The 13,503-nt window shown below is 50.5% G+C and overlaps 6 non-coding genes across 6 annotated transcripts; all 6 read right to left on the bottom strand.

Annotated features, from left to right (window-relative positions):
* Positions 1–438: 438 nt before the first annotated feature.
* Positions 439–557, bottom strand: LOC126274679 (5S ribosomal RNA). Its single transcript, XR_007550241.1, has one exon. It is a non-coding gene; the product is annotated as a 5S ribosomal RNA (ribosomal RNA).
* A 1,285-nt stretch (positions 558–1,842) lies between these two features.
* LOC126273726 (5S ribosomal RNA) lies at positions 1,843–1,961 on the bottom strand. The gene has a single exon (XR_007549568.1). It is a non-coding gene; the product is annotated as a 5S ribosomal RNA (ribosomal RNA).
* Positions 1,962–3,246: 1,285 nt separating this feature from the next.
* On the bottom strand, positions 3,247–3,365 carry LOC126273737 (5S ribosomal RNA). Its single transcript, XR_007549579.1, has one exon. It is a non-coding gene; the product is annotated as a 5S ribosomal RNA (ribosomal RNA).
* Positions 3,366–4,650: 1,285 nt separating this feature from the next.
* On the bottom strand, positions 4,651–4,769 carry LOC126274691 (5S ribosomal RNA). Its single transcript, XR_007550252.1, has one exon. It is a non-coding gene; the product is annotated as a 5S ribosomal RNA (ribosomal RNA).
* Positions 4,770–6,054: 1,285 nt separating this feature from the next.
* LOC126273748 (5S ribosomal RNA) lies at positions 6,055–6,173 on the bottom strand. Its single transcript, XR_007549590.1, has one exon. It is a non-coding gene; the product is annotated as a 5S ribosomal RNA (ribosomal RNA).
* A 1,285-nt stretch (positions 6,174–7,458) lies between these two features.
* On the bottom strand, positions 7,459–7,577 carry LOC126273760 (5S ribosomal RNA). The gene has a single exon (XR_007549601.1). It is a non-coding gene; the product is annotated as a 5S ribosomal RNA (ribosomal RNA).
* Between the last annotated feature and the right edge of the window lie 5,926 nt (positions 7,578–13,503).

The following is a 13,503-nucleotide window of genomic DNA, read 5'->3' on the forward strand; positions in this document are numbered from 1 at the left end:
TTGTCACATGAGAAAGGTAGCATGAAAAAACGGCTGTCAGGGGTAGCGACAAGAAAGCAAGAAATGAAGACAGCCAGAGTTCCCAGGCGGTCGCCGATCCGAATATAAACACTGTTGCTTATCTTCGGTGGTCGGACGGGAACAGGTTTTTTTTTTAATGTAGTTACTTTTTGGAATTTAGCGCTCCTACAAAACAGTAGGCTCTGACGCATTTCAAGAGCACATCTGTCGATTCGCAGTGTTTCGTTATTTTCAACGAGTTCCTAGCACTCTTCCTCCGCGCATTCTTGTACAAACTGAGTTCATTACTGTAATTTCGCATCTTACGTTTAATACAGTAGTTTAAAATGCTTGTGGAAGCATCTTTGTCGCACCTGACAGTTTGTATGAAAAGAGGGCTGGCAGGTGTAGTGACATAAAATTTAAAAGAAGAGAGGGAGCCAACAGCACCCGGTGTTCCCAGGCGGTCACCCATCCAAGTACTAACCAGGCCCGATGTTGCTTAACTTCGGTGATCGGACGAGAACCGGTGCATTCAACATGGTATGGCCGTTGGCGTCCTTATACTGTAGCCGCACGGCACAAGAAGGCTTCGCCTCTCCTCCCAATACACGCAATCGCCATTTTCGGTGGCACATTTGACGCAAAGCACGTCCTTCCACCTCGAAGGCGACGCGCAGTGCTGCGCGCCGCCACGTGGGTCAGACGCACAACACAGCTGCTCGTTGCACCTCCTGTCATTCGTTTGGTTCGTGCGGCCTCCGACACTCGCGGGAGACGCACCTTGTTATTGTTGTCCGTCGCAGGGATTGCGCGCGGCCGGGCGGCGGGTGGAGTGCGCGGGGTGTGGCGGTGTCCTGCTGGACCGAGAGAAGCGTTCTCACCTGCCTGACACGCGTCGCGCTTCTAGATATTTGCGTAATTCGATACGGTGCATAATCGGCTGTCACCTTCCGTCCCGACTTGTCCCGACTTTGCTCGACTGCCGCTCGCTGCCGCTCGGGTCGCGGTCCATATGACAGCACAAGCACGAGGAACATCTGCGAGATTTGCGCGGGCCGAACCGGCGTGTCCGAGGCGACGTGTGCGGCCGTTCGGAGCTACCAGAGCAGCTCTGTGCCGCGCCGTGCCGCGGAAAGGTGCGAAAACATGCACACAAGACACAGGCTTTTCGACAAAGTATCCATCTCTTGTAGCGACGAAAGGTAAATTTTTGTTTACAAATTTGCCGTTGTGCACTGCTACAAAACAATATGCCCTGACGTATTTCACAACATTTCTGTCACTTCATACTGTTTTGTTATTTCCAGAGACTCTTTGGAAGTCTTCCTTGGCGCACTCTTTTCAAACTGAGTTCCTTAATATCGTACCTTACGATAGTTTAAAATCAGTATGGAAGCATCTTTGTCACATGAGAAAGGTAGCATGAAAAAACGGCTGTCAGGGGTAGCGACAAGAAAGCAAGAAATGAAGACAGCCAGAGTTCCCAGGCGGTCGCCGATCCGAATATAAACACTGTTGCTTATCTTCGGTGGTCGGACGGGAACAGGTTTTTTTTTTAATGTAGTTACTTTTTGGAATTTAGCGCTCCTACAAAACAGTAGGCTCTGACGCATTTCAAGAGCACATCTGTCGATTCGCAGTGTTTCGTTATTTTCAACGAGTTCCTAGCACTCTTCCTCCGCGCATTCTTGTACAAACTGAGTTCATTACTGTAATTTCGCATCTTACGTTTAATACAGTAGTTTAAAATGCTTGTGGAAGCATCTTTGTCGCACCTGACAGTTTGTATGAAAAGAGGGCTGGCAGGTGTAGTGACATAAAATTTAAAAGAAGAGAGGGAGCCAACAGCACCCGGTGTTCCCAGGCGGTCACCCATCCAAGTACTAACCGGGCCCGATGTTGCTTAACTTCGGTGATCGGACGAGAACCGGTGCATTCAACATGGTATGGCCGTTGGCGTCCTTATACTGTAGCCGCACGGCACAAGAAGGCTTCGCCTCTCCTCCCAATACACGCAATCGCCATTTTCGGTGGCACATTTGACGCAAAGCACGTCCTTCCACCTCGAAGGCGACGCGCAGTGCTGCGCGCCGCCACGTGGGTCAGACGCACAACACAGCTGCTCGTTGCACCTCCTGTCATTCGTTTGGTTCGTGCGGCCTCCGACACTCGCGGGAGACGCACCTTGTTATTGTTGTCCGTCGCAGGGATTGCGCGCGGCCGGGCGGCGGGTGGAGTGCGCGGGGTGTGGCGGTGTCCTGCTGGACCGAGAGAAGCGTTCTCACCTGCCTGACACGCGTCGCGCTTCTAGATATTTGCGTAATTCGATACGGTGCATAATCGGCTGTCACCTTCCGTCCCGACTTGTCCCGACTTTGCTCGACTGCCGCTCGCTGCCGCTCGGGTCGCGGTCCATATGACAGCACAAGCACGAGGAACATCTGCGAGATTTGCGCGGGCCGAACCGGCGTGTCCGAGGCGACGTGTGCGGCCGTTCGGAGCTACCAGAGCAGCTCTGTGCCGCGCCGTGCCGCGGAAAGGTGCGAAAACATGCACACAAGACACAGGCTTTTCGACAAAGTATCCATCTCTTGTAGCGACGAAAGGTAAATTTTTGTTTACAAATTTGCCGTTGTGCACTGCTACAAAACAATATGCCCTGACGTATTTCACAACATTTCTGTCACTTCATACTGTTTTGTTATTTCCAGAGACTCTTTGGAAGTCTTCCTTGGCGCACTCTTTTCAAACTGAGTTCCTTAATATCGTACCTTACGATAGTTTAAAATCAGTATGGAAGCATCTTTGTCACATGAGAAAGGTAGCATGAAAAAACGGCTGTCAGGGGTAGCGACAAGAAAGCAAGAAATGAAGACAGCCAGAGTTCCCAGGCGGTCGCCGATCCGAATATAAACACTGTTGCTTATCTTCGGTGGTCGGACGGGAACAGGTTTTTTTTTTAATGTAGTTACTTTTTGGAATTTAGCGCTCCTACAAAACAGTAGGCTCTGACGCATTTCAAGAGCACATCTGTCGATTCGCAGTGTTTCGTTATTTTCAACGAGTTCCTAGCACTCTTCCTCCGCGCATTCTTGTACAAACTGAGTTCATTACTGTAATTTCGCATCTTACGTTTAATACAGTAGTTTAAAATGCTTGTGGAAGCATCTTTGTCGCACCTGACAGTTTGTATGAAAAGAGGGCTGGCAGGTGTAGTGACATAAAATTTAAAAGAAGAGAGGGAGCCAACAGCACCCGGTGTTCCCAGGCGGTCACCCATCCAAGTACTAACCGGGCCCGATGTTGCTTAACTTCGGTGATCGGACGAGAACCGGTGCATTCAACATGGTATGGCCGTTGGCGTCCTTATACTGTAGCCGCACGGCACAAGAAGGCTTCGCCTCTCCTCCCAATACACGCAATCGCCATTTTCGGTGGCACATTTGACGCAAAGCACGTCCTTCCACCTCGAAGGCGACGCGCAGTGCTGCGCGCCGCCACGTGGGTCAGACGCACAACACAGCTGCTCGTTGCACCTCCTGTCATTCGTTTGGTTCGTGCGGCCTCCGACACTCGCGGGAGACGCACCTTGTTATTGTTGTCCGTCGCAGGGATTGCGCGCGGCCGGGCGGCGGGTGGAGTGCGCGGGGTGTGGCGGTGTCCTGCTGGACCGAGAGAAGCGTTCTCACCTGCCTGACACGCGTCGCGCTTCTAGATATTTGCGTAATTCGATACGGTGCATAATCGGCTGTCACCTTCCGTCCCGACTTGTCCCGACTTTGCTCGACTGCCGCTCGCTGCCGCTCGGGTCGCGGTCCATATGACAGCACAAGCACGAGGAACATCTGCGAGATTTGCGCGGGCCGAACCGGCGTGTCCGAGGCGACGTGTGCGGCCGTTCGGAGCTACCAGAGCAGCTCTGTGCCGCGCCGTGCCGCGGAAAGGTGCGAAAACATGCACACAAGACACAGGCTTTTCGACAAAGTATCCATCTCTTGTAGCGACGAAAGGTAAATTTTTGTTTACAAATTTGCCGTTGTGCACTGCTACAAAACAATATGCCCTGACGTATTTCACAACATTTCTGTCACTTCATACTGTTTTGTTATTTCCAGAGACTCTTTGGAAGTCTTCCTTGGCGCACTCTTTTCAAACTGAGTTCCTTAATATCGTACCTTACGATAGTTTAAAATCAGTATGGAAGCATCTTTGTCACATGAGAAAGGTAGCATGAAAAAACGGCTGTCAGGGGTAGCGACAAGAAAGCAAGAAATGAAGACAGCCAGAGTTCCCAGGCGGTCGCCGATCCGAATATAAACACTGTTGCTTATCTTCGGTGGTCGGACGGGAACAGGTTTTTTTTTTAATGTAGTTACTTTTTGGAATTTAGCGCTCCTACAAAACAGTAGGCTCTGACGCATTTCAAGAGCACATCTGTCGATTCGCAGTGTTTCGTTATTTTCAACGAGTTCCTAGCACTCTTCCTCCGCGCATTCTTGTACAAACTGAGTTCATTACTGTAATTTCGCATCTTACGTTTAATACAGTAGTTTAAAATGCTTGTGGAAGCATCTTTGTCGCACCTGACAGTTTGTATGAAAAGAGGGCTGGCAGGTGTAGTGACATAAAATTTAAAAGAAGAGAGGGAGCCAACAGCACCCGGTGTTCCCAGGCGGTCACCCATCCAAGTACTAACCAGGCCCGATGTTGCTTAACTTCGGTGATCGGACGAGAACCGGTGCATTCAACATGGTATGGCCGTTGGCGTCCTTATACTGTAGCCGCACGGCACAAGAAGGCTTCGCCTCTCCTCCCAATACACGCAATCGCCATTTTCGGTGGCACATTTGACGCAAAGCACGTCCTTCCACCTCGAAGGCGACGCGCAGTGCTGCGCGCCGCCACGTGGGTCAGACGCACAACACAGCTGCTCGTTGCACCTCCTGTCATTCGTTTGGTTCGTGCGGCCTCCGACACTCGCGGGAGACGCACCTTGTTATTGTTGTCCGTCGCAGGGATTGCGCGCGGCCGGGCGGCGGGTGGAGTGCGCGGGGTGTGGCGGTGTCCTGCTGGACCGAGAGAAGCGTTCTCACCTGCCTGACACGCGTCGCGCTTCTAGATATTTGCGTAATTCGATACGGTGCATAATCGGCTGTCACCTTCCGTCCCGACTTGTCCCGACTTTGCTCGACTGCCGCTCGCTGCCGCTCGGGTCGCGGTCCATATGACAGCACAAGCACGAGGAACATCTGCGAGATTTGCGCGGGCCGAACCGGCGTGTCCGAGGCGACGTGTGCGGCCGTTCGGAGCTACCAGAGCAGCTCTGTGCCGCGCCGTGCCGCGGAAAGGTGCGAAAACATGCACACAAGACACAGGCTTTTCGACAAAGTATCCATCTCTTGTAGCGACGAAAGGTAAATTTTTGTTTACAAATTTGCCGTTGTGCACTGCTACAAAACAATATGCCCTGACGTATTTCACAACATTTCTGTCACTTCATACTGTTTTGTTATTTCCAGAGACTCTTTGGAAGTCTTCCTTGGCGCACTCTTTTCAAACTGAGTTCCTTAATATCGTACCTTACGATAGTTTAAAATCAGTATGGAAGCATCTTTGTCACATGAGAAAGGTAGCATGAAAAAACGGCTGTCAGGGGTAGCGACAAGAAAGCAAGAAATGAAGACAGCCAGAGTTCCCAGGCGGTCGCCGATCCGAATATAAACACTGTTGCTTATCTTCGGTGGTCGGACGGGAACAGGTTTTTTTTTTAATGTAGTTACTTTTTGGAATTTAGCGCTCCTACAAAACAGTAGGCTCTGACGCATTTCAAGAGCACATCTGTCGATTCGCAGTGTTTCGTTATTTTCAACGAGTTCCTAGCACTCTTCCTCCGCGCATTCTTGTACAAACTGAGTTCATTACTGTAATTTCGCATCTTACGTTTAATACAGTAGTTTAAAATGCTTGTGGAAGCATCTTTGTCGCACCTGACAGTTTGTATGAAAAGAGGGCTGGCAGGTGTAGTGACATAAAATTTAAAAGAAGAGAGGGAGCCAACAGCACCCGGTGTTCCCAGGCGGTCACCCATCCAAGTACTAACCGGGCCCGATGTTGCTTAACTTCGGTGATCGGACGAGAACCGGTGCATTCAACATGGTATGGCCGTTGGCGTCCTTATACTGTAGCCGCACGGCACAAGAAGGCTTCGCCTCTCCTCCCAATACACGCAATCGCCATTTTCGGTGGCACATTTGACGCAAAGCACGTCCTTCCACCTCGAAGGCGACGCGCAGTGCTGCGCGCCGCCACGTGGGTCAGACGCACAACACAGCTGCTCGTTGCACCTCCTGTCATTCGTTTGGTTCGTGCGGCCTCCGACACTCGCGGGAGACGCACCTTGTTATTGTTGTCCGTCGCAGGGATTGCGCGCGGCCGGGCGGCGGGTGGAGTGCGCGGGGTGTGGCGGTGTCCTGCTGGACCGAGAGAAGCGTTCTCACCTGCCTGACACGCGTCGCGCTTCTAGATATTTGCGTAATTCGATACGGTGCATAATCGGCTGTCACCTTCCGTCCCGACTTGTCCCGACTTTGCTCGACTGCCGCTCGCTGCCGCTCGGGTCGCGGTCCATATGACAGCACAAGCACGAGGAACATCTGCGAGATTTGCGCGGGCCGAACCGGCGTGTCCGAGGCGACGTGTGCGGCCGTTCGGAGCTACCAGAGCAGCTCTGTGCCGCGCCGTGCCGCGGAAAGGTGCGAAAACATGCACACAAGACACAGGCTTTTCGACAAAGTATCCATCTCTTGTAGCGACGAAAGGTAAATTTTTGTTTACAAATTTGCCGTTGTGCACTGCTACAAAACAATATGCCCTGACGTATTTCACAACATTTCTGTCACTTCATACTGTTTTGTTATTTCCAGAGACTCTTTGGAAGTCTTCCTTGGCGCACTCTTTTCAAACTGAGTTCCTTAATATCGTACCTTACGATAGTTTAAAATCAGTATGGAAGCATCTTTGTCACATGAGAAAGGTAGCATGAAAAAACGGCTGTCAGGGGTAGCGACAAGAAAGCAAGAAATGAAGACAGCCAGAGTTCCCAGGCGGTCGCCGATCCGAATATAAACACTGTTGCTTATCTTCGGTGGTCGGACGGGAACAGGTTTTTTTTTTAATGTAGTTACTTTTTGGAATTTAGCGCTCCTACAAAACAGTAGGCTCTGACGCATTTCAAGAGCACATCTGTCGATTCGCAGTGTTTCGTTATTTTCAACGAGTTCCTAGCACTCTTCCTCCGCGCATTCTTGTACAAACTGAGTTCATTACTGTAATTTCGCATCTTACGTTTAATACAGTAGTTTAAAATGCTTGTGGAAGCATCTTTGTCGCACCTGACAGTTTGTATGAAAAGAGGGCTGGCAGGTGTAGTGACATAAAATTTAAAAGAAGAGAGGGAGCCAACAGCACCCGGTGTTCCCAGGCGGTCACCCATCCAAGTACTAACCGGGCCCGATGTTGCTTAACTTCGGTGATCGGACGAGAACCGGTGCATTCAACATGGTATGGCCGTTGGCGTCCTTATACTGTAGCCGCACGGCACAAGAAGGCTTCGCCTCTCCTCCCAATACACGCAATCGCCATTTTCGGTGGCACATTTGACGCAAAGCACGTCCTTCCACCTCGAAGGCGACGCGCAGTGCTGCGCGCCGCCACGTGGGTCAGACGCACAACACAGCTGCTCGTTGCACCTCCTGTCATTCGTTTGGTTCGTGCGGCCTCCGACACTCGCGGGAGACGCACCTTGTTATTGTTGTCCGTCGCAGGGATTGCGCGCGGCCGGGCGGCGGGTGGAGTGCGCGGGGTGTGGCGGTGTCCTGCTGGACCGAGAGAAGCGTTCTCACCTGCCTGACACGCGTCGCGCTTCTAGATATTTGCGTAATTCGATACGGTGCATAATCGGCTGTCACCTTCCGTCCCGACTTGTCCCGACTTTGCTCGACTGCCGCTCGCTGCCGCTCGGGTCGCGGTCCATATGACAGCACAAGCACGAGGAACATCTGCGAGATTTGCGCGGGCCGAACCGGCGTGTCCGAGGCGACGTGTGCGGCCGTTCGGAGCTACCAGAGCAGCTCTGTGCCGCGCCGTGCCGCGGAAAGGTGCGAAAACATGCACACAAGACACAGGCTTTTCGACAAAGTATCCATCTCTTGTAGCGACGAAAGGTAAATTTTTGTTTACAAATTTGCCGTTGTGCACTGCTACAAAACAATATGCCCTGACGTATTTCACAACATTTCTGTCACTTCATACTGTTTTGTTATTTCCAGAGACTCTTTGGAAGTCTTCCTTGGCGCACTCTTTTCAAACTGAGTTCCTTAATATCGTACCTTACGATAGTTTAAAATCAGTATGGAAGCATCTTTGTCACATGAGAAAGGTAGCATGAAAAAACGGCTGTCAGGGGTAGCGACAAGAAAGCAAGAAATGAAGACAGCCAGAGTTCCCAGGCGGTCGCCGATCCGAATATAAACACTGTTGCTTATCTTCGGTGGTCGGACGGGAACAGGTTTTTTTTTTAATGTAGTTACTTTTTGGAATTTAGCGCTCCTACAAAACAGTAGGCTCTGACGCATTTCAAGAGCACATCTGTCGATTCGCAGTGTTTCGTTATTTTCAACGAGTTCCTAGCACTCTTCCTCCGCGCATTCTTGTACAAACTGAGTTCATTACTGTAATTTCGCATCTTACGTTTAATACAGTAGTTTAAAATGCTTGTGGAAGCATCTTTGTCGCACCTGACAGTTTGTATGAAAAGAGGGCTGGCAGGTGTAGTGACATAAAATTTAAAAGAAGAGAGGGAGCCAACAGCACCTTTTTTTTTTTTTTTTTTTTTTTAGGGCTGGCAGGTGTAGTGACATAAAATTTAAAAGAAGAGAGGGAGCCAACAGCACCTTTTTTTTTTTTTTTTAAAATGAGAGGGAGCCAACAGCACCTTTTTTTTTTTTTTTTTTTTTTTTAAACACGAAAGAAACGGATGGGAGTCCTTCTTCCAAAACGTAATCCCAAATAAAAGAAAAAATTGGGCACTGGACGCCACTGCAGCCTGCCGTGACAGTGTTCCAGAGCAAAGACAACCCTCCAAAGCAACAGTCACTCTGCATCCGCCAAAAAAAAAGAGATTCCACCGGACAAAAATAAAGTCCCAAGAAAAACGTCTCCGCTAATGTTCGATGGATGGGACATAAAGAATAAAAACAAAACGTCGACGCACAGTAACAGGAGGGAATCCAACATTCAGGCACACACCAACTGTGATAAATTTATCTCCCTGATACTGTCTCCTCACGCGTCGCGAAAAAATAAAAACAAAAACAACACAGGAAAAAAAAGCAAAGGAAAGAAAACAGAAAAGAACTGTGACGGACAAAACTCCATTCACAGAACTGTATGTCATTATGACGTTTTCGCTAATGTACGGTCCATATAAACACAGCTTTACCGTGCCATAAATCATTATCCAAGAAGCCAAGTCCGATGACATGCAAGGGTTCGTCATATCACGTCAACATTAGTATTATCATTACTGCCAGATAGGAAAAGTAGAAATGTCAAGATCGGGTATGCAGTCTCATAGGGTAAGTGACAATTTGGTGAACGCATGGGCTAAAGCGACATGCAAAAAATTGGCATAAGTCAGGGAATAAGCCGGTCGACCAAGTGTCTGACGATGTTCCGCCCACAGGTAAGACAGAAAATCGACAGCATCAGTCAATTTCAGGGTGAAAATACAAAAAATCGTATGTCCCAAAATCCAAAGTGTGGCATTTCGTTTGGCGGCCGGATAAGCTGCGCACTGAGGCACGATGGCGTCCAAAGCCGTCACCTGCCGCCTGTCCACCCTGTTGATTAAGCGCACCATGTCACACGCAATATCCCAAACAACACGGAATTTTCGACACTCGAATCGGTGTTCGATGGTGTCCTCCTCAGGACACGAATCACAGACACCCGAGGAAATCAGATCGATAGAGTGCAGCTTAGCGTTAGTTGGAAATGTGCGGTTCACTACTTTATACCACGTCGCGTGAACGTGGGCCGGAATGACGGCGGCGGCGAGGTTTCTCCACACCACCTTCCAGTCATGCTGAGGTAGCCGATACTCCCATTTATTCCTGCTTGGCGAGCCCCGAAGAGCGCGAAGAATGTCACCGACACTGCACGCACGGACATCACCAAGCATTAGATAGCTGTTATTAATATAATACCGGCGTACGAAGTTCAAGTTGTACGGAATATGACCGACCGAGACCGGAGCAATCACAGATGGCGGGCGATATGCATTGAACAAGGCAGCCGTCGGACTGCACGGCCCCTTGTCAATCACCACCGTTGTCCGCTTCACGAAGAGCGCCGCGCACTTGTGGCGAAAATCAACTAAACCCAGCCCCCCCTCCGCCAGACTCAAGGTACAGGTTGCCAGGGAGACCTTAAAAATGTCACCCTTCCACAGCAACCAATAGACCGCCTGTTGAATGGCCCTTTCCAGCTGTTTCGGCACAGGTAGGACTTGTGCCAGATACCACGCTTTTGCCAAAATCTGCGTGTTGATAAGAGCCACCCGTTGACGGAGCGCCAAATTCCGAGAGGCATACAATTTTGCAACAGCCCGAACCTTGTACAGCGTGGACCGCCAATTAAGAGCTTCCATACGCTGCGTATTGTCAGTCAGAATGACACCGAGAACCGTCTGCCGTTGCTTGACACAAAACCAGTCGCCGTGGACAGTACGCAGTCGAGGTGTAAGAGGGAGCAAAACAGTTTTCCGAGGATTGACGACAGCCCCCGTTGCCCTCTCGAATCGCTGTAAAACACCATGCAGCCTGTCAATGTCCTCTGGCTGATCAAGGAACACGCCGAGGTCGTCGGCATACGCCCTGCAGATCAGCTGATCGTCACCAATGCGAATGCCTCGGCAATCCTGGGCGATACAGCGGAGGAGCGGATCCAACGCCAAAGCGAAGAGCGACATTGACAAGGGGCAACCCTGACGAACTGAACGGCTAATCGGAATCACACGACTGGCAATTCCGTTGATTACGACCCGCGACGTGGCATTCCGCAAAATATTGTGCACCATCTTCGTCATTTTAGTGCCAAATCCAAAACCGACCAACACCTGCCGCAGATAGGTGTGACTAATCCGATCGAAGGCGTTTTTGAAATCGACCAGCATTATCCCAGCCGTCCGGAGCCTGTGACTTTTAACATAGCCGATGCAGTCCCGGTACGCCAGGACAGCATCGAAAATGTTACGGTCCCTGACAGCACACGTCTGATGTTCACTCACCACCTTCGGCATAACGTTCGTCAGTCTGTGAGTGATGCACCGTGCTATAATTTTATAGTCGGCGTTCAGTAAGGTTATCGGACGCACACTGTCGAGATGTGGTGTTGTGGTCGATTTCGGAATGAGTGCAATGCGCCCTTCGGAAAATTCCGCCGGAATATCAACGCCGTTATGGATCTCATTCATGATGTCAATTAAAACACGACTTAAAAAACGGAAAAATTTTAAATAAAATTCTGCGGGAATCCCGTCCAGTCCAGGGGACCTGCCCCTAGGACTCCGTTTCACAGCTGCATCTAAGTCATCAAAGGTAAAAGGTTCATTTAAAACAGCCCTATCCTGTCTCGTTAACACACGTGGCACACACTGCAAAAAATCGCGCAGCGCCGCGGCGTCTACGTCCACTTGTCTAAAGAGCGTCGCAAAATGCGCGTGAACTTCCCGCTCAATGGCCGCACCATCTGAGGTGGACGTGCCGTCCTGCTGGATCCATTTACGGATAGCCAACCGCTCGCGCCGCCGGCGCTCCCTGTGTAGGTGGTAAAGAGAGAGCGGTTCCCCTTCTACGTCACCCACCGGTTGGCTCCGCGCGATAGCCCCAGCACCCTTCCGACGAAGATCATCGAGGAGCTTGGCCTTAAATTGATTAAAAACAGGAAGCAAGTCAGGAGACGCCGTGACCCGCTGAGCGAGATCCTTTAAACAGTCCTGGTAAAAACGTGTCGTCGACCGTCGCCAATGCGCCGCATCGAGACTAAAATCGATTAAAAAACGCCTAATAGCCGGCTTGGCTACCCCCACCCACCAAACGAGAGTATTGCCGTCATCGCCTTTATCACGCAAGAGTTTGCGCCACAACGCAGTAAACTGAGACGTGAGACTGGCATCGTCCAAAAGACTACAGTTAAATTTCCAAGTATTGTTGCGCCGAGTAGGGCGCGCACGCGGTAAGAGGAGCTGACACAAGTAGCCGCAATGGTCTGAAAAAATGACCGGCAACACGTCCGCCTTCCGGACGTGGGTGGCGAGCGGCGAAGACACATAGATCCTGTCGAGTCTACTGTGACCGGTGGCGTAAAAGTGCGTGAAATGCGTCTTGTCCGGATTAAGGACACGCCACGTGTCCCGGAGCCGAAAGCTGTCAACCAACGTACGCAATTCCTGGCACCAGTTAGGACGCGGCGCCTGATCTCGACCATCAATTACTGCATTAAAGTCACCACCAATCACTAAGTCAGTACGATTGTGATGGAGAAGTTGACAAAGATCCTGACCATAAAACTTATTGCGCGCTGGTTTGTCACCGGCATGAGCGTACACATTAACAAAAGCAACACCGTTAATGGTACATGCAATAGCGCGGCCATTTGGCAATATTTCAAGATTCCCAACATCAAATTCCGGACGAATTAAGATGGCAGTACCAGTCTGTTCGTCCGACATTACATTATCAACGACAGTAAAATCAGAAGTGTCAAGTAAAAACAACAGAGCCTGACGCGTTACTTCCTGTAAGAATGCCACATGACAGTGGGAATCATGTAAAAAAGCGAGTAAGGCCGACAACTTGTGTGGATTACTCAGCTTGTTAACATTGATAGTTAAAATATTCCACGAGCAACGCTCAGGCTCCATACACAATTAAAAGACACAAGCACAAAAAACTCCTCATTTAAAAACAGACAGCAGACATGGACGGAATTCCAGCCACCAGAAGGATAAAAGGTATGCTAAAAAGACGGGTTTTAATTCCCGTCAACCGGATTAGGGGACAACAAAGGAATCAGTAAGTCGTCTCACCACCTTCCACGTCCTCCGCCCACGCAGTGGGGTGGACGGGAGTGGGGGTGGACGCGGTCCCAGAATCTGCGCCACCGGAAGCTACCGATAAAGGATCAACGGCGGGCATCTCCACGTCGGAAGAAGTCGGCACTCGTTCGGGGGCAGAAGGACAGACACGACGCTGGTGGGTGTCTTCGGCCTTCCGTTTCGTCGGCAATTGCGGCGTCGCCACAGCCAAAGCCGTGTCGGCCGTCACAACTGAATCGGAACCAACGGGCTGCTGACTTAAAACGGTTCGTAAATGTCGAACAGCGACATCACGCTTCTGATCGGCAACGTTAGGATCGTCAGGCAGACGCTGGCGAGAAGCG

Source organism: Schistocerca gregaria, chromosome 5, assembly GCF_023897955.1.
Source record: "Schistocerca gregaria isolate iqSchGreg1 chromosome 5, iqSchGreg1.2, whole genome shotgun sequence".
NCBI classification, from domain to species: domain Eukaryota; kingdom Metazoa; phylum Arthropoda; class Insecta; order Orthoptera; family Acrididae; genus Schistocerca; species Schistocerca gregaria.